The sequence below is a fragment of the Lepus europaeus genome, chromosome 8 (assembly GCF_033115175.1).
Source record: "Lepus europaeus isolate LE1 chromosome 8, mLepTim1.pri, whole genome shotgun sequence".
Taxonomy (NCBI): Eukaryota; Metazoa; Chordata; class Mammalia; order Lagomorpha; family Leporidae; genus Lepus; species Lepus europaeus.
The window spans coordinates 21,720,962-21,742,582 of NC_084834.1; the positions used below are offsets into that span (position 1 = coordinate 21,720,962).

At 41.4% G+C, this 21,621-nt stretch overlaps 2 protein-coding genes across 3 annotated transcripts in view; one reads left to right on the top strand and one right to left on the bottom strand.

The window, feature by feature from the left end:
- Nucleotides 1–12,992, bottom strand: part of GUCY1A1 (guanylate cyclase 1 soluble subunit alpha 1) — a 65,144-nt gene extending 52,152 nt beyond the window's left edge. Inside the window, exon 1 of one of the 2 annotated variants that reach the window (XM_062199048.1) lies at nt 12,840–12,992. The gene's annotated coding sequence lies outside the window, so the exon portion shown is untranslated. Of the gene's footprint in view, nt 1–12,420; nt 12,470–12,839 lie in introns of those variants that run through there. The other variant, XM_062199049.1, reaches the window with a different exon arrangement.
- The window catches only part of LOC133765234 (ATP-binding cassette sub-family E member 1-like), a 1,116,285-nt gene that overhangs the window by 287,933 nt on the left and 806,731 nt on the right, over nt 1–21,621 (top strand). The gene's annotated exons all lie outside the window — the stretch shown is intronic.

Here is a 21,621-nt window from a genome sequence, read left to right on the forward strand (position 1 = left end):
GCTGTGATTGACTTGATCGAGTTGTAGCAAATCATGCATGGATAAAGAAAGGGTCCATTCAAAGAACATGACAGAACAATGGCTCTGGGGCCGATATTGTGGCATAGTGGGTGAGGCCACTACTTGCAATACCAGCATTCCATATGAGCACCAATTCAAGTCCCAGCTGCTCCACTTCCAATCTAGCACCCTAATGCACCTAGGAAAACAACAGAGGGTGGTCCAAGTGCTTAGGGTCCTGCCACTCAGGTGAGAGACCTAGATGGAGTTCCTGGTTCCTGGCTTCCAGTTCTAAGGCCTAGGCCAGACGTGGCCACTACAGCTATTTGGGGAATGAACAAACAAGTGGAAGAGTTCTCTCTCTTCCTCTTTCCCTCGCTATCTCACTCTCTCCTCTCTCTCCCTCTGTCTCTGTAACACTGTCTTTCAAATAAACAACTAAATCTTAAAACACACACACACACCAAGCACAGAGAACAACAATATCAGTAGGTACATCCCATATTCCAATTTAACCTTTAAGACGCTATCTCTTCTCAATTTTGGTGTTACATCAAAGAAGATCTACAATTATTTGATCATATACACTATAATATCACTCCTCCCTTTCAACTATGGATCAGTTCAAGCTTGAATTTTTTTCACATACGTCCAACAAAACATGTTGAATCTGTTCAATATTTAAAACATAAATTTCTTTTTATTTCAAACAACCACATAATGATTGTGAGTCCTTTTACCAAATGCACAGTTACTTCCTACAAATTGATTAGGCTCTAAATTTATCTCACTAATCATTTGAGTAATGCTATCTAGCTCTTTCATATAAATGTCAACTACTAGAGCATCCTTCTAATATTGAACAAGGCTGACTCTTTCCTTTTTAAAGTTTATATTATTCTCTGGGCTCCAGAGCAATTTTATTTATTTATTTATTTTTTACTGAGCAATTATTTACACTGATAGTGTAAAAAATCACAACAAAAGAAAATCGTACTGTGTATTAAATAGACTATGACAACAGTCGGCTACTGCTTTCCACTATACACTGAAACAGAGCCCATGTTACGGTAATTACATCTAAGTTGATTTTACTCCGGTTCAATATATATAAATGACCACGGGCATAACACTGATGAGGAAAATGTGCCAGCCATCCCCAGTAATGAAGTGACAACCAAAGTGTGAAGAAACAGCTCTCCTGCTTCCTTTGGGTTTCCTCCTTTTTGAGCACCATGTTGCAGCCCAAAGTAACCTATGTGGGTCTCCGTCTCTTATCTGTGCTCCACACACTGGGCCTTTGAGTTTCTTTTTCCTCTTAACTTTAAAAGTCTATGTCCAGAGGCTGGCACTGTGGCATAGTGGGCTATGCCTCTGCCTGCAGCACCACCATCCCATAAGGGCACCAGCTGGAGTCCCAGCTACTCCACTTCCAATCCAGCTCTCTGCTATGACCTGGGAAAACAATGGAAGACGGCTCAAGAGCTGTTGGGCTCCTGACTTTGGATTGGCCCATCTCCAGCCTTGAGGCCATTTGGAGAGTAAGCCAGCAGATGAAAAACTTCTTTCTCTGTCTCTCCCTCAGTCTGTGTGACTCTGCCTCCCAAATACATAAACAAATTTTTTAAAAAATAAGTAAAATAAAGTCTAGGTCCAAATCTCATTTTCTGGATTGAAAGCAGAAGACAGCATAATACATGTAACATTTGCCTTTGGCCAAAGCAAGGTTGTGCTGCTCCTCTGGGTAAAACAGTCACCCAAAGGACTCTTAGAGACATGATCCAAGAATGTATCATCCCAAAGAAGCACTGGACTGCAGAGCAGGCCTTGTGATACCTCTCATATATATGACCTTTTCCCTTGTTGCCAAGCCTGCAGATAAGCTATAGGTAGTAACCAGCAAAAGTCATGAAAAGCTCCTAGCTTCAAAGCAAGGGGAGAAAGTAGAGGAGAAATGCCAACACTTCAGTTAGAATAATCTGTTGTGGCTGGCGCTGTGGCCTATCGGATAGCCACCAGCTGCAGTGCCAGCATCCCAATATGGATGCCAGTTTGTGTCCCGGCTGCTCCTCTTCCAATCCAGCTCTCTGCTGTGGCCTGGGAAAGTAATAGAAGATGGCCCAAGTGCTTGGGCCCCTGCTCCTGCCTAGGAGACCCAGAGGAAACTCCTGGCTTTGGATCAGCACAGCTCTGACCATTGCAGCCAACTGGAGAGTGAACCAGCGAATGGAAGACCTTTCTCTCTGTATCTCCTTCTCTCTGTTTAACTCTGCCTTTCAAATAAATACATAAATCTTTTTTTAAAAAAAGAATAATTTGTTGTCCAATTAAAGTACAAACTCTTATCAAAAACTATCTTTGTGTGTGTGTGTGTGTGTAAGATGACACAATAAGAGCTTAAGAATTACTCTGAGTGGGAATAAGAGAGGGAGGAGTTGTACACTTCAGTTCAGCACACAATCCCACGGACTTACCCCTTAGGGTAAAGCTAAAAACTTGCCATGAGACTCCAAATCCCATTAAGCTAGGTGGTACTAATGCCATCTTACGTGTTTAAGTGATCATATTAAGTGTGTAACTGATCATATAGATAGGAATAAGTGTCAAAGGGATCACATAAATAAGACCAAGTGTCTGCTAATAACAATAGATAGAACTAAAAAGAAGACAATGTTCCAACATGGGAAGCAGGCCACACAGCAGACTCATAGAATGACAAATGCCCTATACAGCACTATGGCCTCAGAATCAGCCCTTAAGGCATTTGGATCTGGCTGAAAAGCCCATGAGAGCATTTCAGGCATGGAAAGCCAAGACACTGTGGCAAAAAATGACCTACATGAAGGATCTCTGTGAGTGAAATCCAGTGAAAATAAGGGGCTATCAAAGAAGGAAGTATTTTTTTCTGAAGGAGGAGAGAACTTCCACTTTGCTTACAGCCTTGTCTAAATACTGATGGAGTCTGTGGACTCAAAAGGCTTCCATAGCCTTGGAAACTCATGACAAGAGCCTTGGGTGATCACTGACGTCATAAATAAGAGTGTCAATTGTTAAATCAACAACGGGAGTCACTGTGCACTTATTCCCCATGTAGGACCTTTATCCTTAATGTGTTTTACTATGAGAATTAATGGTAAACTAGCATTCAACCAGTACTTAATACTTTGTGTGTCTGTGTGGCTGTAAACTGTTGAAATCTTTACTTAGTATAAAGTTGGCCTTCTGTATACAAAGATAATTAAAAATGAATCTTAATGAAGAATTGAATGGGAGAGGGAGCAGGAGTAGGACAGTAGTGGGGGTCAGAGAGTGGGTGTCGGGGCAAGAACTGCTATATTCCTAAAGCTGTATCTATGAAATTTATATTTATTAAATAAAAGCTTTCTAAAAGAAATAATTACTCTGAGCCAGTCTCCAGAGAAAGACCCAGATGTAAATGCTGTGGCATATTAAACTGTTATTTAGGGTAGCAGTGGACAAAAAGGAATGTTATTTACAATCAGTTACTTAAAATATTGTAAGACATGAAAAGCTAGATTCTGCCCAGTTTTCACTGGGAAGCCCGTGTTCTGCTAATTACCTTTACAAACAGCGTGAATGCAGTGTAAGAATATCTTGTTTAAATCTTGACATCTCAAGTACTGTAGATTTTATTGTGCTTATCCAAATCCCCTTCCATACCACATTTATAATAGTAAATACTTTAGACACAATACTATCTTTTAAATCACTATATTCAAAACTATGTGATCTTATTAAACAAACAGAATGCTGAAAATTCTTGTCCTAACTTTCATTAACTTAATATAGTCATCTTCTTTTATCCACGCAGACACATTCCAAGACATTCCACAGACTCTTGAAACCACACTTAGCACCAAACCCTACACATACTGTGTTTTTTTTTCTAATACATACATACCTATGATAAAGTTTAATTTAGAAATTAGACTGAGTAAGAAATTAACAATAACTACAAATAAAATAAGACAACTATAATGATGTACTTCACAAAAGTTATTAACATTTATTTCTGGAATTTTCCATATAATATTTCAAAACACAACTATGTGGAAGTGAAACCCTGGAAAACAAAATAATGAATAAAGAGGAACTCGTGTAACATTAACCACATGCCACTTAACCATGTCTGATAGAGTATATCGAAGGTTACAAAAGGATTGGCAATTGCGATCAGCAGGCCCCTAAAAACTGAAGTGCAAATAGTACAGGAAATCGAACTATTACTAAAAACACCTCAAGTAAAGACACACAAAATTAAAGTCTCCCTCTCAGGGAGGTAAACACCGAATCCCATTCTCTTGACTGAATGATTGTGTACTCTCTAAATTGGTATGTCTAGCCCTAATCCTAAATGTGATGGTATAAGGAGATGGGGCCTGTGGAGAGTGCATGGGTCAGGAGGGTGGAGCCCTCATGGGTAGATCAGTGTCTTTTTTTTTTTTGGATAGGCAGAGTTAGACAGTGAGAGAGAGAGACAGAGAGAAAGGTCTTCCTTCCGTTGGTTCAACCCCCAAATGGTTGCTGCGGCCGGCACACTGCGCCAATCCGAAGCCAGGAGCTGGGTGCTTCCTCCTTGTCTCCCATGTGGGTGCAGGGCCCAAGCACTTGGGCCATCCTCCACTGCCCTCCCGGGCCACAGCAGAGAGCTGGACTGGAAGAGGAGCAACCGGGACAGAATCCGGTGCCCCAACCGGGACTAGAACCTCGAGTGCCGGCGCCGCAGGCAGAGGATTAGCCAAGTGAGCCGGGGCACCAGCCTAGATCAGTGTCTTTATAAATGAGACCACAGAGAAACCCTTGGTTCCTTCTGCCATGCGAGGAACTAGTGAGAAGATGACCTTCTGTCCATCTATGAAGATGCAGGCCTTCAACAGACACTGAATCTTCTGGTGCCTGTGTCTCGCATTCCCCAGCCTTCAGCAGCGTGAGAAATAAATCTGTTATCAATAAATCCACCAGCCTACAGTGCTTTGCTGTAGCAGCCCAAGTGGACAAAGACACAAAGAAAGGATGCCAAATAACTTCCTAGTTAAGCCTAGAAATGCGAATCAGGCTTGCAGCTATTTGATTTACGAAGATCTAATTAAAAATGATTCTCAAAAATTCATAATATGGTTCCACATTACCTAATAAAGCAAAGACTCAGCCTCAAATTCTAGTCTCGTTGCAATCCAAGTCCCCTTAATCTTCAATCACTTTTACAAACATCTTCCATCATAATGTCATGGCTCCAAACTGGCCCTGTCACTACACACATTTTTACTAAGTGCTTGAGAGCCACAAAGGACTCTCGAAAAGAATGGAGAACTAAACAGAAATGGTTTCTGCAACTGCAGAGGGTTCGTCTCATCTGCATCCAATTAGAATACAGAATTATAGGGCCGGTGCCGTGGCTCACTTGGCTAATAGTCTGCCTGCGGCGCTGGCACCCTGGGTTCTAGTCCCGGTTGGGGCGCCAGGTACTCATCCCGCTTGTCCTCTTCCAGTCCAGCTCTCTGCTGTGGCCCGGGAGGGCAGTGGGGGATGGCCCAAGTGCTTGGGCCCTGCACCCGCATGGGAGACCAGGAGAAGCACCTGGCTCCTGGCTTCGGATTGGCGCAGTGCTGGGCATAGCGGCCATTAGGGGAGTGAACCAACGGAAGGAGGACCTTTCTCTCTTTCTCTCTCTCACTGTCTACAACTCTCTCTCTGTCTCTCTCTCTCTTACTGTCTAACTCTGCCTGACCAAAAAAAAAAAAAATACAGTATTATAATATGATAAGGAAAATACAGGGTATTGCCAGAAGATGCAACAAAAAACTCAACTTCCTCAGCACAGGGAAAGTTCCTGGGAAGCAGAGCTGAGTTTGAGAACCCAAGGATGGAGCAGCGGTGGTCTGCATGCAGACAGATATCAAATCTGTGGCTTGCTCCAGGCTCCATGTTGCCCTGTGTGCCTCTACATCTTGGTTACACACACACACACACACACACCTCTGATCCCTACAGTGCTTCTTTCCTATTGCTCTGCCTACAACATTCTTCCCTCTATTCTCTATATTTCATTTCTACCATCTTGTGAAGTTCACCACCCTGGTTTTGTTTTAGAATCTCCACTAAGTCCTAGATTTTCTCTGGAAAGCCTTCCTCAATATTTCCATCATTCAGACCTCTCTCTTTTTTCTGTAAATTCTATAATCCAAAAATTGTACTTTTGAAAGTTATATTTATTAAATAAAAATTTAAAAAAATAAAAAAGTTATAAAAAAAACTGTTCCACAAACAATAGGATCACTGTCAAGTGCTGACATGTATAATTTTGAGACTATTTCTTGCAGACTTTCAATTCCTTCATGTCAAGAGCTGTGTTCTAAACATTGTTTTTAGCTCCTCCACAAGCGTAATCCATAACAGACTGTACTGGGGAAAGCTCAAAATACTGACTGGTTCTCTAGGAAGAGTGTTATAGAGCATAAAGCAGAAAAGAAACAGACGTTTTCAAAAATTACAAAAACAAAAAGAAATATACATTTACTTCTTGCTATGATGAAGAAATTCAAATGGAAAAAAGAGATCAGCCAAGCAGAACCACTCTCCCCTTGTTTCATCTCCATTCCTTAAGAGTATAGTATTCATACTCATAAAAGCAGGATTACATTTAAAATAACAAATGTAAGGCTTGTGATATAGAATGATGTCAAATATTCAAAATGAGTTTAAGTTCATTAATTTGGAAAAATTATACCACAAAGTACTGAAAGGATGTGTATGTAAAATCATTAAATTATTTTTAAACTTATGAAGAGAAGGTTGACAAATAAAGAATCCAGACATTGCCTTAATTTTCAAAACAGAGAATGTGGGTTCCACCAACTCCAGCCTAGAGAGCTTTACATTGATTCTAGGCACTACTCCAACAATAATGACACCCTTAAGATCATGGTATGTGAGCATTCTGACTATGAACTGCTGTTACTTATCAGCCAGAGACACATCAGAGGAATGTATGATTATAGTGTTGCTTTCTTTTGTTTTAACAAGATTACTTGATTGATATCTGTTCTGCAGAAAGTGGAAATGCATTTCAGCAAGGACTCTACCCAGTCCATCATGGTATACTTTTGGGTCACACAATGGATTGCAAACGCCAAAGAGAATTATTTGACTATATAACTGGTTGACTAGCCGTCTAACTTATGGACCAATGTAAATCGGGAGCAAAATAAGTAGCATCATGCCAAAGGTCCCTCTCGTGCAGCCTTTACACAGTTATTTGAATGAAGACATTAACTGATCCTGATCAGAACTGTTAATGCCTCCACATTGGAGAAAATGGCTAATCTGGATTATGGAATCAGAATCCAAAAAGACACTGAGCTCCTGGAACAATGGGTTAACTTAATGTAACAACTAAATATATGTGGTCAAACATAAAATTAGGGAAAACAAATATGCCTATAGAATAATGGCAAAAAACATGTAATTAAGCACTAAAGTATGCATTCAAACACAAACCAGAAAGATCAAAACAGATTAGGTATCAGGTTGATTGACTACAGAAATCCAGAGGAAATAACACAGTACTGTGTATCCCATTACATAAAGACAGTTCTGCATGCCCAGCTCTTGGGACTACATTTAAAAACCAAAACAAAAAGGAGAAAAACCTCTAATGAGACTAAGACTCTCAATCTAGGCCAAACCAGGATGAACTAAAAGAACTGAACATTATCTTGGAGACTCGAAGAGTTGTTACATGCTTAAGTATATTGTGTAAGTTCCCTATAAGGTAAAAATAGGGATATGAATATTATAAAAACAAGTAATTTTGTTCAATATAAGAAAAGAGTCCCTACACTCAGAACTGGTCACATAAAGAAATGTTTACTATAATCAAGATGAGTACTGAAAAATAATTTGCTGAAATTGACCTTAATAGCCTCTGTGAATGAAAAAGCATGATCATCTGCTAAGAATAAAGAGGGAGGGTAATCAGTTTGTGCTACAACACCTGTAAAAATTCAGAGCATGTACTATGGGGAATTTGTTATGGAATTAACCATGAAAAGATAAAATAATTTGATAGCACTGCTGGTTACCCCTTAAAATAAAGCTGAAGGGAATCCATTTGTAGTTGACCAAAAGACAGAGCTATACTACTTCATCCACTAAAATCCACAATGAAAATGATGCAGATGTAGAGAAAGCTGAGAGGGGGACGCAGCAACAGATCTGAGTGTTGAAGAGTTGACATTTCTGTATAAGATGTGTGTGATAAAGACAAGAACACATTAGGAAAAGAGGGTAGCCAAGAAACAAAAATGGGAGAGGAAAGTGTTCAATGATTAAGTGAATGGAGTTACTGGAAGGATAGGACATTGTGGTCAGAAAGAGAATGAGATTCTCAGGTTTTTCAGGTGGGGTAGTTCTAAGAAGGCCCAGGTGTTGGTGAGTATCAAGAGGTGCCCAAAAAGGAAGTTACAAGTCAAATGTGTGGATGTTGAGTGAAAACCTGACCAACGATGAGAGACTACGCTTAGAAACAAAGGGCTTTGTTGTTCCAGACTCTCAAGGAAGGTGGAATGTTCACAAATTCAGTAAGGGAAGGATGGAAACTTATAAGGAGAAAGGGACACAAAGAACAGTAAATCTGCGGTTCCCAACAGGTTGCAAACTACATGACAGAAGAGCATGGAGGGGTCTCTGTGTGACCAAGGCTGTAATACTCTGCATTGTATTATCAAAAACAATTACCTATAGCATCAATGAACAAGAATCACGAACTGAATAGTAACAAAAACAACAGCATTAAGCTCGCTGGTACTTTGAAAAGTTTGTGAGAAATGGAAAGAAAAGATAAGTATTTTGTTGTCAAAAAATTTTGAAATCCACACATAAGAGTTTCTTAAAAAGGTTCATGGAAAGTGCATATTATGAGAAATTATGCACGATTTCAAAATTTTTTGCGACAGTAGAAACTCATATTTTAGTTCTATTTTTACACAAACTTCTCAGTACTACATAGGTATTCAAATAAGGTGAAATTAACAAGGATGTCCTAAGGGAGATTTGAGTTTGGTAGGAGATACAGACATTCAAACAAGTATATTCCAATGTAATGTGGCAAAATGAAATAGGAGATGAGGATAGGATGGATCTAGAAAAAAATTTTCGGAGCTAAAATGTGGGTCGGTTTCACTTCTTCCTTTCCTCAGGGTATGCATTCCCACTGCCATTGTTTCGTGCTGACTTACTGTTAATTCTTACTATGATGAGAGGAGCTGGCAGGTGAATTAATTAATTTCAGTTGGCTTCCATGTATGAAAGGGAGAATTTGTTTAAATAACAGATTATTAATGACCAGGAAGCGTGCCAGGTAGGAGAAGTTAGGGACTAAAGCAGTGACAGTCACGTTGTTGTCGTCAAGGAGACCATGCCTAAGAGTCTTTCAAGTTTGATAAAGTAGAATTTCTCTCCCTCTGTGGGCTGAGTGGGAAGCTTGCCCTGCAGCCCTTCATCCGCCTATATGTGTTCATACTCTGCACATCCCCCAGGCTTTAGGAGATGAAAGCTGCTGGCCTGCACTCACCGGAGAAAGAAAAAAAAAAATACATGAAATAGGTAGACATCTCAAACTAGTCCGGAAAGAAAACAAAAGCAGCAGCTGTGAGTCAAGACAATCAAGAAACTGCCCTAACCCCAAGTAAATCAACTGGTTCATGTGCAACTTAATTGGTTCTACAAAAGACCTAAAACTTGCCAGAAGCTCTTCTTGTATTAAATTACCTTGGAGACATCCAAAACAAATTACTGCACAGGCACTTAAACTTGCAGAAACCATCTAGATGGCCTAGAAGCAAAATATGTTGTAATGACTGATACTTTAGAAAGAAAAATAAATGTTTTTACAAATATACAGAAAAACAATAAACAAGAATGTTGACTAACATTGCTTGTGCATTTCTAAACAGTGCCATCAAAATTGAGTATCCAGCAAAAAAAAAAAAAGCAACTTTGCAGTAAATCTGATATATAGAAAGTCATTCTGAATTATCACTTCCAAAATTTCTCCCCATTAGTAATATATCTTTATCTTGGTTTAACCAAATACTGCTTTATCTTTCCATTTCCCCTTGTTTGTTGAAATTCATTCATAAGTCTAATATGACATTTATCCTTTTTTATAAAAACGTAAGTTGGGAATTCCCCAACTATTAAAAATTCTCCTTCATACACACTCGTCACTTGTTAGTAAATGTAATGAAGGATTTAATTTCTATGTTATGGCTTCTGATGAATTCAAGGTTATACAATCTATAAATATATCAACAAATGGATGTTAGCTTAAGATTTCACTTTTTAAAATTTTCTGTGTAAAATATGTGTGACATAATTATTAGCATTTGGCCACAAAGTACTTGGTTGATGTATTCACTGTAGATACAATTTAATTTCAATGTTCTCAGTAAAGTTTGAAATGAAATGTAACATTTATTAAAACAGTTTTTCAAAATGTCTTAAAACAAGATGATTTGACAGGCAATAATGACAGGACATAAAAGTGAACATTGTAAAGTTTCTGAGGCTTCATTTTTTTTTTGCAGTGTTGTCAGATACAAGTGAAATAACTTTATATTTTCTTCCTCATTCTCTGAATGAAAAAAAAAACTATCTTAAGTGTATTATTTCACATCCTAAAATCATTTAGAAAAGGGTCTTTAAGGGATTATTTCTAATTTAGATCCTAAGGAACGCATACCTAGCCTAAGTACTTTCTATTTCAGTTTTGTAAATTTCATTTTCTACCAGATCCTACAGTATAGGAAGAAACACAAGGTGCCCACCGACTCATTACAAATTTCAACTTCCAACTACAAGACTTGTTTCCTGACACATTTAAAACCACACAAACGGGCGTATTTTTAAGAACTGCTTCACTATTGTAATACCAACTCATTATTCTAGAATTCTTCCTGCTGGTCTATGCAGATTTTATGTAGAAGGCCTGTTGGTTAAGCAACGTGTGGCTTACATGTTTTAACTCCGTGGTTCTTAGTTTTCTGTTGGGCTGCTGTCCTGCCGGGTATCTGAGAACTCCAGACTCTCGCTGAACATTCAGCAACTCATCTATTTGAATACAGTTCCAGGGACCGCATAACCCGCTGAAACAGACCCACAGATGCAGTTGTTCAATAACTAAACAAAGCACAGAGAATACAGACCATCTCCGTTGCAGGAGGAAGAACAAGTTTTGCTTTGGAATTCTAGAGAACCCTTCTCTTCCATTGTCACTATCACTGATTTTGACATCTCATCCTAGGAGAGCACCGGAAATGCTCACTCTTAAAAAAAAAAATACAAAGCCATTTAGGAAAAGCAACAAATGACTCGCACATCATGAACCAAGATGTAAAAATCTACCCTGTTTAAGAAGGGGCCAACAGGTTCACAATGCCAGGCCTAAAAATGTTCCTCACCAAGACTGGAGGGCTGATCCCAAAAAGTTAAGTACCAAAATGTTAAAACACTACTGATATGAAGTTTAAATGAAAAATAAACAAAAAAAACCCTGCCCCATTCAGATCCTAGGAGGGAGGGTTTCCCGGGTGGACCCCAAGCTGCCCTGCACCAGTCACCCTGAGTCACAGAAACCCCTGGGTTTACTTTACAAGATGACCAGGTTTATCAGGCACAAACTGAAGGAAGAGCCCTGTGAAAAGCAGTGAGCAAAAAGAAGCCCCACAAAAAGCCACAGCCGCGGTCACGTGGCCAGGAGGCCCCCGACTTAAGGGTCACCCTAAGACAGCTCTCAACCCACAGGGCACCGGCACCCTGCTCACCGTCTCCCGAAGCGCCGAGGTCACACGGAAAACAGAAATGAGCGTGCAAAGCAGCCTCACGCGCGCGCACTCGCACACACTCGCGCGCTCAAGTTTGCCGGCTGCTTTGTCCACGCAAGCCGGCGAGCGCTGCGATCCTCACCCACGGCACAGAGCCGGGGCGCGGCCACCAGCCCTCGCCGGCTCTCAGGTCCCGGTGTCTCTCCGCAGCTCGCGCTCGCCCGCTGCCGCTCGCAAGGCCACGGCGCTGCCCCGGGCTGGCGTGGTCTGCGGCCCGGGCGCCCCGGCCGTGGGAGAGCCGCGGCCCCGGCGCGCCCCGCACGTCCTCACGGCCCGGCCCTGCGAGCACAGCCGCCCGCGTGGCGCGGCCGAGCGCCCACCCCCTCCCCGCTGCTCCCTCGGGCGCCGCGGGTCCCCCCGGACGTCCTCCCCAGCGTGGGAACCGGCCGCGGCTTCCCAGGGTCGGGGCGCGCCGCGAGCGCACGGAGGACTTGGACGAGCTCAAGCCGCGGACCCGGGGCGAGGGGCCGTGTCTCTGCGGAGCACCGACCCGCTTGGGCACGCCGCGACCACTTACTCGGTGGACTGCCCAGACCTCGGGGCTGCGTGGCGGGATCCGCAGCAGCTGCGGGCACGCCTGGCGAAGCCGCACTGTGAATGCAAGAGAGAGCTGGGCGTGAGCGCGCGGGGCGGGGGGCGGGCGAGGGGCCCCGCGGTGGCACCTGTCGGTCCCTGCGCGGGCGCTCGGGCGCCCTCGTGTCTACCTGTGCTCAACAGGCTGGGTGGGCGCGACGCGCGGCGGAGAGCCGACTGCCCGCGGCGCTGGCGCTCAGTCAGTTCTTGCCTTTGTTTCGACCTCCGCCTCTCGGCGTCGCTCTCCGTAGTGACCCCCAAGGCTCTCCTAGCCCGCAGCTCCCGACTTCTTGCCAGACCTCTCCTCGCCTCCTCCCCGCCTGTGCACAAGGCTGAAAACAGAAAGGAGCGGCCCAAACCCACCATGGCGCGGTCACGCGCGGCCCGGGTCCCTCGGCGCTCGCCGCGCTCCCCCTCTCCCGCAGGTGTCCTGAGCCTGCTGGCTTCCTCCCAGGCCGCCTGGCTTTTCGTCTCGGGTCTGGCGCAGGCACAGTGGAGGAGAACTGCGTAGGAACCTGCCGGTGGACACGGCCTCTGCTCCCGGTACCACCCCCCTGCACTCACATCCGCGCAGGGGAACTGAGTCTTGGCGTCTGCAGCCGCCCAATCGCCATCCCAGAAATTACCGTGTGGAAACGCCGGGGGGACCGGGAGTCAGGAAGGGAAAGGGAGAACAGAGGGAGGGGCTCCGGGAAAGTTTGGCCCGCTTGAAAACAAAAATAAGAGCGTATTTTTTCCACTGTGTACACTTGGATGGAAAAACTCTAGTTTTCCATAGCCAAAAACTCCAACGTTTCTGCTGAGAAGTTTAAATCTATGCTTATCTCCAAGGGTGATTTCCTTTTTTAAAAATCCTGTTTTTCAGGGTTGAAGCTAACGTACTCCTTTCCAAATGGAATTCTGTGCTGAGAGACTCTGTCTGGACTATGGTGCTATATCTGCTGTGTTCATATTTACTTTGAGTTGCTTTGTGTTTGTGTGCGCGCACGTGTGAGTCTCAGTATTTTTTGATTAGCCCTTCCGACTTGCAAAAATCCCATCATGCTATGCCATAATTGATCATAATCCTTCTGTGATCAGTCTCCAATCTCAGGAACTCTTGAGATAAATTGTTCCTGGTTGTATCCTATACATATTTCAAAACCCACCATCTAAGCTGATCTCATTGAAGTTTCATTATTTTGTCAAAGTTTGCTCCCAGCCTTGCCTACTAGTTTGCCTCACAGGAAACATCAGTGGAATGAGAAAAAAAAGAGAGGAGGGGTGGCATTTAAATAAATCAGGAACAAAATTAGGAGAGCCAACAATGCAGGGAAAAAAAAAAAAAAGCAAGTGGGTAGCTATAGAAACGTTTGCCTTGGTGTGCAGCAAACGTTCAGAGCTGTTGGGATGCATTTTTAAAATATTTCTGCCATCTCAGAAGCTTCTCTGCCTTTGTTTCTGACTTGTGATACTCTCTAAAATCAGTAGTGTGCTTGTACTCAGAGTACCTAAGCCTACCAGCAAAAATGAAAAGGAATGCACAGTATCCCATAATTAAAAGGTAGTGATCATACTGTTGTTTAAAGTAAATGCTATGAATGCTCACAGGAAGAAGAAATATCTGCTCACAGGGAAAATACATCGAAATGTACCAGCATTAGAGCCAGTGTTGAAGGATTATGATCTGTTTGGAAACAGGTGAAATAGAGGAAGGTTCATTTTTTTTTTTGTTCTGGGAAGGAAAATGTAAACAAAGGTATGGGCGAGAGAAGGCATGGCACTGATATTCATGAAATGGGGAGGGATACCATTTAGCAAAATAAAAAATAGGTAAAGTACAGGGAGATGTGGTGGGAAGACAGGTTGGGTCTACAGGCCCTGGTTCACCTGCCCTCTAGTTGTCATGAGTTGTTAGCTAGCATAAAGATTTTTTCTAGTTGATTTAATCTTCCCCTACCGATGCTACTCATATTGATAACTTTCATTCTCAGAAAGAGTTCATTCATTTCTGCTCATTCATTTCTGCCTTTACCATCATCAAATTTTATTGCACACCAAACTCCTTATGTTTAAGTCCCAAATACTAAAAACTAAGAGTTCCTCGATGTTAGGGAAGGAATCTTCAAAGCCTCAATGCCTAACAATGACCGTGATTCATAATAGAGCTGTTGAGTGGTTAGAGATCTTCAGTCTCTTGCATTGTAGTTGACAGGTACATTAAAACCAACTTTCCAGGGCCACCGCCGTGGCTCACTTGATTAATTCTCCACCTATGGCGCCAGCATCCCATATGGGCGCCAAGTTCTACTCCTTGTTGCTCCTCTTCCAGGCCAGCTCTCTGCTGAGGCCCGGGAAAGCAGTGGAGGATGGCCCAAGTGCTTGGGTGCCTGCACCCACATGGGAGACCAGGAGGAAGCACCTGGCTCCTGGCTTTGGATCGGCATAGCTCCAGCCGTAGCAGCCATTTGGGGGGTGAACCAACGGAAGGAAGACCTTTCTTTCTGTCTCTCTCTCTCACTGTCTAACTCTATCTGTCAAATAATAATAATAATAATAAAAACTTTCCTTTTATTGAGAGTATGACTGTTGTCATGACAACTTGATAAAAATGTTAACAAGGGCAGTTATTCAGTGGAAAGTAGCACCCTTAAAGCTTTATTGAACTCAGGCAGAAAAACTCAAGATATTTGTTTCTTCTCAAGAAGCTTTGATTTTCCTATACCCACCATTGACAATAGCACGAAAGCATTTGAATGCATATTATTTTCACACTTGAAAATGCAGTGACAATGACAACCAGAGATACAATCTAAGTCCTAGCTAGTCAAGGCCAAGTTTATATATTAGTAGCAACAGCATGACCTGGGATCCTGTTAGAAATACAAAGCCTCAAGCTTTGGCTCAAACCAATGAAGTCAGATGTGTACTTAACAAAATCCTCAAGTGATTCTGGACGTATTAAAGTTTGAGGATCACTGATCTAAAATCAAGACATTAAGTATACTAAATCTCAAAATGAGTTCTATGCATCTTTCTAAATCCAGGGGTTTTTAGAGCCAGCATCTTTATTCTTATGGATTATTATTGTCATGTCTGTTCAAATAATGAAAGTAATGGATCCATCTCTACAGACTTTATAGACCATAGTAAGTTCATAGACCAAAGAAAATTGAAAAACAGAGAGAGAACAAGAATAGCAAGAGAGTGGAAGTGAAAATAATAATATCTAGTTTTCCCTCTGACATACATAAATAAGACAACAAACATATCTACATATATGTCACACTCACATATGAATGACATATGTGTGTGTTTCAGGGGATAACTATGCTTTATTCTTTACCAAATCAAGATAACCTGTCAAACACAAGAAAGAAATAATAAACTTCTAACTCTTCATGACGCTTTTCTCTCCTCTTCTTAATTATTACTGATTTCTAATTAGGCTTTTGTTTAAATTTTTTTTTTTAGAGAGAAAGAGAAATCTTCCATCCATTAGTTTACTCCCCAAATGGCTGCAATGCTTGGGGCTTGGATGGACTGAAGTCAAGAGTCAAGAATTCCTTTAAGGTCTCTAATGTGAGTGGCAGGAACACAAGTACTTGAACCAACCTCTACTGCTTTCCAGGCACATTAACAGGAAGCGGGATCAGAAGCAGAGTAGTTATGACTCAAACCAGCACTCTGAGAAGCAGTGTGGGCGTCCAAGGTAACAGCTTTTAACCCACTGTGCCGTGATGCCTGCCCCTATTTCTGATAGTTTTAACACAGTTAGTTAGATACATTCTACACTGAAAGTTGTAGTAGGAATATGCTAGCACATAAATTGTTTCTTTTAGAATTTGAAAGCTTAGCTGGAAAAAGAACACCATAAAATTTGGAGTTTATAAATTTCTAGTCCTCGTATAAACATTCATGAAACAATCTGCATTTGAGGAGATACTAATGGTGGCAAACATGTTTTCTTCTATTTTTTGCCAAAGAGATTTTTTTTAGCAGTAAAAAAAGAGGTAGGCAAATTAATGGCTCTCCAGGGATATCCACACATTAGTCCTCAGAAACTATGCTTATTGCATGGCAAGGAGGAGTTTGGGATACAGGTGAAATTAGGGCTGCTAATTAGCTAATTTTGAGATGGGGGATTATTCCAGATTATCAGGATGGGAATAATGTAATTATAAGAGAAAGATGAAGGCAAGGGAGCCAGTGTCAGATTCAGAGAGAGAGTTAGAGTGATGCTATGGTCAGAAATGACTTGACCAGCAATTTGGGGCTTTGAAAATTGTTGAAATGTATGCAGCCTATGCAAGCAGGGTAAGGCCAAAAAATTCTCTCCTTTAGAATTCCCAGAAAATAAAACAGCCCTGCTGTCATCTTGGCTTTGGTCTAGTGAGACTCCTTTCAGACTCTTACTCCTACAATTTAAAGATAATTTTTGTTGTTGTTGTTGTTGTTGTTTAAACATTAAACTTGGGGTAATTTGGTAAACAACAATAGGAATCTCTTGGAAAGTATGATTCTTGGAAATAGATGATGCTGTAACAAATACCCAAAAATGTGAAAGCATCTTGGGAACCCAGCAGTGGCAGAGGCTGCACAAATTTTGTGGAGACAACTTTTAAAAAGCCAAGATTTCCTTGAGCACATTGCTTATAGGAATATGAATGTTACCTCTGCTAGTGACCTTCAGAAGGAAGAAGACACACAGGAGAGAACACCTTATCCTCTTAGTACATGAACGGACAAACTTCCACTGAAGACATTCAAAGTGCTGCTGGTGAGGACTCAGAAATGAGGACAGTGCTGCTGGAAACTGGAAGCTAGGATAATCCTGGTAAACAGTAGCAGAAAACCTAACCTTACGTATGCCCTGCAGATGGGCTGGAATAATGATCTTGGATATTTAGCTAAGGCAATTTCTAAACAAAGTTGTGAAAGTGTGGCCTGGTTTCTTCTTGCTACTTTTGGCAAAATATGTAAGAAAGAGATACACATAGATTGAGGGAAGAACTGAGAAGCAAAAAACACCTACATCTTTATTGTTTGAGAAATCATCTCCTTATCCAAAGTTCAAAATAAACTCTGTCATCCTTTGCCCTGGTAAGCATAATGTCTCTGTGCTTTGGCCAAACTATAAGATTTTATCAACTCTCATATTTGGTAAACCCATTAAATGTATTATCATAAGGGATATCCATGTTTTCCATTTGCATTAAAATAAGTTTTATTGACCATTTTAGTTGCAAATATTTAATTCTAACATCATTACTCAAGTGCTGGTATTCCATTAAACATACATACTTTGGAAACAAAAATGTTGTCTTGTAAGTCTCCATATACTTTCTTTTTTTTTTTAGTTTTTATTTATTTGACAGGCAGAGTTATAGACAGTGAGAGAGAGAGACAGAGAAAAAGGTCTTCCTTCCATTGATTCACTCCCCTAATGGCCACTACGGCTGGCGCTGTGCCAATCCGAAGCCAGGAGCCAGGTGTTTCCTCCTGGTCTCCCATGCGAGTGCAGGGCCCAAGGACTTGGGCCATCCTCCACTGTCCTCCCGGGCCACAGCAGAGAGCTGGACTGGAAGAGGAGCAACCAGGACTAGAACCTGGCACCCATATGGGATGCCGGTGCCGCAAGGTGGAGGATTAACCATGCGAGCCACGGCGCCGGCCCTTCCATATGCTTTCATAAAGGGTTATTTATGTCTTGTGTATTTATTTGTTTATTTAAAAGAGCAATGGAGAGAAAGGGGGCGAGAAGGGAGAGAGAGAGATAGAGAGAGAGAGAGAGAGAGAGAGAGAGAGATCTACTTTCAATCTGCTAGTTTTCTCCCCAGCTGAGTCAGGCTGAAGTCCGGAACCATGAACTCCATCTGGGTCTCCTATGTGGGTCGCACGGGTCCAAGCACCTGGGCCATCACCCCCTGACTTCCCAGGCTTATTAGCAGGAAGCTAGAAGAGAAGCTGGATCAGAAGCAGAGCAGAAAAGACTGGAGCCATTACCCTGGATGTGCCTTGCTGGTGTTGCAAGTAGCACCTTAATCCTCTGCACCATGTCTCTGTGACCAGTCATCATATATTTCATTCTGTTTTAAAATACTCTCTCACAGGGATAGCTTACAATTTCACTAACTTTGAGAAATTGGAAAAAAAAAAAAGCCCACAATGTAGATGCAGTGACATATAAAAGAGTAAGAAGAATGCGTTAATGACTACTGCAAATACAAATTTGTAAAACTTGTTCAAAGGTATTTACTGAGTGTACATAACTTAAGGTATTTCTGCACAGGATATAGTACACAAGTAAAAGTTGACCAATTTTAACAGAACGGTCCAGCCAATCAAAGATATGATAGCTTTTAAAAAAGAATAAAAGAGGGCTGGCTCCATGGCTCACTTGGTCAATCCTCCACCTGAGGCGCCAGCATCCCATATGGGCACCAGGTTCTAGTCCCTGTTGCTCCTCTTCTAGGCCAGCTCTCTGCTGTGGCCTGGGAAAGTGGTGGAGGATAGCTCAAGTGCTTGTACCCCTGCACCCGCATGGGAGACCAGGAGGAAACACCTGGCTCCTGGCTTTGGATCAGCATAGCTCCGGCCATGGCGGTCATTTGGGGGGTGAACCAATGGAAGGAAGACTTTTCTCTCTGTCTCTCTCTCTCTCACTGTCTAACTCTATCTGTCAAATAAATAAATAAATAAAAATTTAAAAAAAGAATAAAAATATGAAAGTCCATATAAAGGAAGCTACAATTACACGCTCATTCTAATGGTTCGAAACTCTTTTTGTAATACTGTTTTCTCTTCTCCAGCTTAGTTCCTCCCCTCTAACTCCACTTTTTTGCAAGATTTCTGGGCTTTACAAAATATTTGGCCATGTGAACACACATTCTATAATTTAGGAGTCTTTGACTCTATCATTTTTAAAATAGAAAATTAACACCAGCTGCCAACAAAGACATTATCAGAGGAAGGACCAGTGAGTTTTTTGCTATGTGATTAACATATTGTCAAGAGGAAAATCATAGTAGTTAACATTATGGGATGTTACTTATGTTCAAGGTACAGTTCTAGGCACTTTAGTCCCTCCCCCTAAAGATAACACTATCCGAGGTTAGCACTATTGTTATGTCAGCTTTACAGATGAGGAAATGGGAGTATAAGGAGACTAGTATCTTTCCCAAAATCATAGAGATAGAGAATGGCAAATCGGGACTTTAGCTCATAACTCTAGTGTATTAATCACACTGGGTATTCTGAAAAGAGTTTTGAGTTATCAAAATAGAATTCCCAGTCCAAACTTACTAAATCACATCCTTTCGATACAGATAGGCTCCAGTAACTTACATTTTAATAAGTATATGTAGATCATTCTGATGGTTGACAATCACACTCAAATACATTAAAATTTCAAGGTAGTAAAGCTATCATCCTGAAGAAATCCTTGGACAGGTGACACTGGTGATGCTATTAAAGAACAGGTTCAGGTTCCCAATGCTAACACTTGTTTGCTATTCTCTAAGTTTCTTTATTTGATATTATTTCAAGCTACTGAGTGGTTGAAAATATGAGTCTTGATAGATTGAACTCCTAATGGAATGAGGGTAGTGTGTTTCCATTTAAGTATGCATTTGCTGGAAGGAATGGAGGAAGTGGAGGGAGGGAGAGAAAGATAATCAGCCCACTGAAGTAGGTAGGCAAATGGTCGGAAGTCTAATAAAGCTAAGCCTGGAAGAAAATACAACGGAACATATACTTAGGAAACGTCTTCCCAGTTCTTCAGATATCATAAAGGTTGCCTTATTCCTGCTTCCTTTCGTGGCAAAGCCAATACAAAAGTAGTGATTGATCAAATGAATGCCTCTTACAGAGACGCATACATTCCTTAACATTGTCTCTACCTAGACCCTGGACATATGAAGAAACCCAAACTTCTGGAAACTGAATCTCCCAAGCATCTTTCTCAACAGTATGGCTGTCTGCTGCTCCAGGGAATTCTTGCATAGAGAAATTGAAATAAAGCAAAAACATCATAGCCTTAATGACCATCACATTCAGAAATCCATATTTACTCAAAATTTAGAAAAGTATTGAAAGTGAACCTCTATGAGCCATTAAAGAATAAGAAATATGCCAAAGTAACATAATCTTCTCACCTATGACAAAGAGAGTCATCTGTGCAGAAAGATAAGTTTATAATTTTTAAAGAAGTACAAAAACAAATTAAAATTATACATTAGTGCAGTGCTGTCTGTTGTTTAGCACATTGTAATAGGTAATAGTTCTTTTTTGTTTCCATATTTTACTTTCATCATTTAAAGATGCAAAGCACAAAAGAGGAAAATAATATGCCTCTAATTAAGCTGCAGAGTTGGGATAAGGCTTAGTGATTTTCATTATTCTCACACATAACACTCACTAATGTAGGAGGTGGAAAGTATTTTTTCTTTTTCTTTTTTATTTTGAGAGGTAGGGTTACAGACAGAAAGAGGGAAAGACAATGAGAAAGGTCTTCCATCTGCTGGTTCATTCCCCAATTGGCTGCAATGACTGAAGCTGGGCCGACCCAAAGCCAGGAGCTTCTTCCAGGTCTCCCACACCGGTGCAAGAGCACAAGGACATGGGCCATCTCCTACTGCTTTCCCAGGCCACAGCAGAGAGCTGGATTGGAAGAGGAGCAGCCTGGACTAGAACTGCCGCCCATATGAGATGCTGGCACTGCAGGCTTTACCCACTATACCACAGCACTGGCCTCCTGATATTTTGTCTTAATGAACTATTGTGACTGTATCAGACATATTGAAAGTATCAATTTTGTTTTTGACTTTCAGTTCATTTCAGAAATCTATGTGTTGCATTTGAACCTTGCTCATAAAAATGTTTCATGCATTCTTCTCCTGGGGAAAAATGAAGCACATAGGTCTTGAAACTGGAAAAGGCAGCCCAGGAATCAGAGAGGCTATTAGGACAGAGCCAAAAAGCACACCCTGAACCCTGGTTTAAAAAAAAGAATCTGAATCAAGTTGCATTGTAAAGAGAACACCGTTTTCATAAAGAAAAGGCAAAATATGCAAAGGAATATATTGAAATCTTATTTTATGAAAATGACAGTTCTGGCGCCTACCTTCATATTGAGAAAATACTTTATTTAAACAGTTGAAAATAT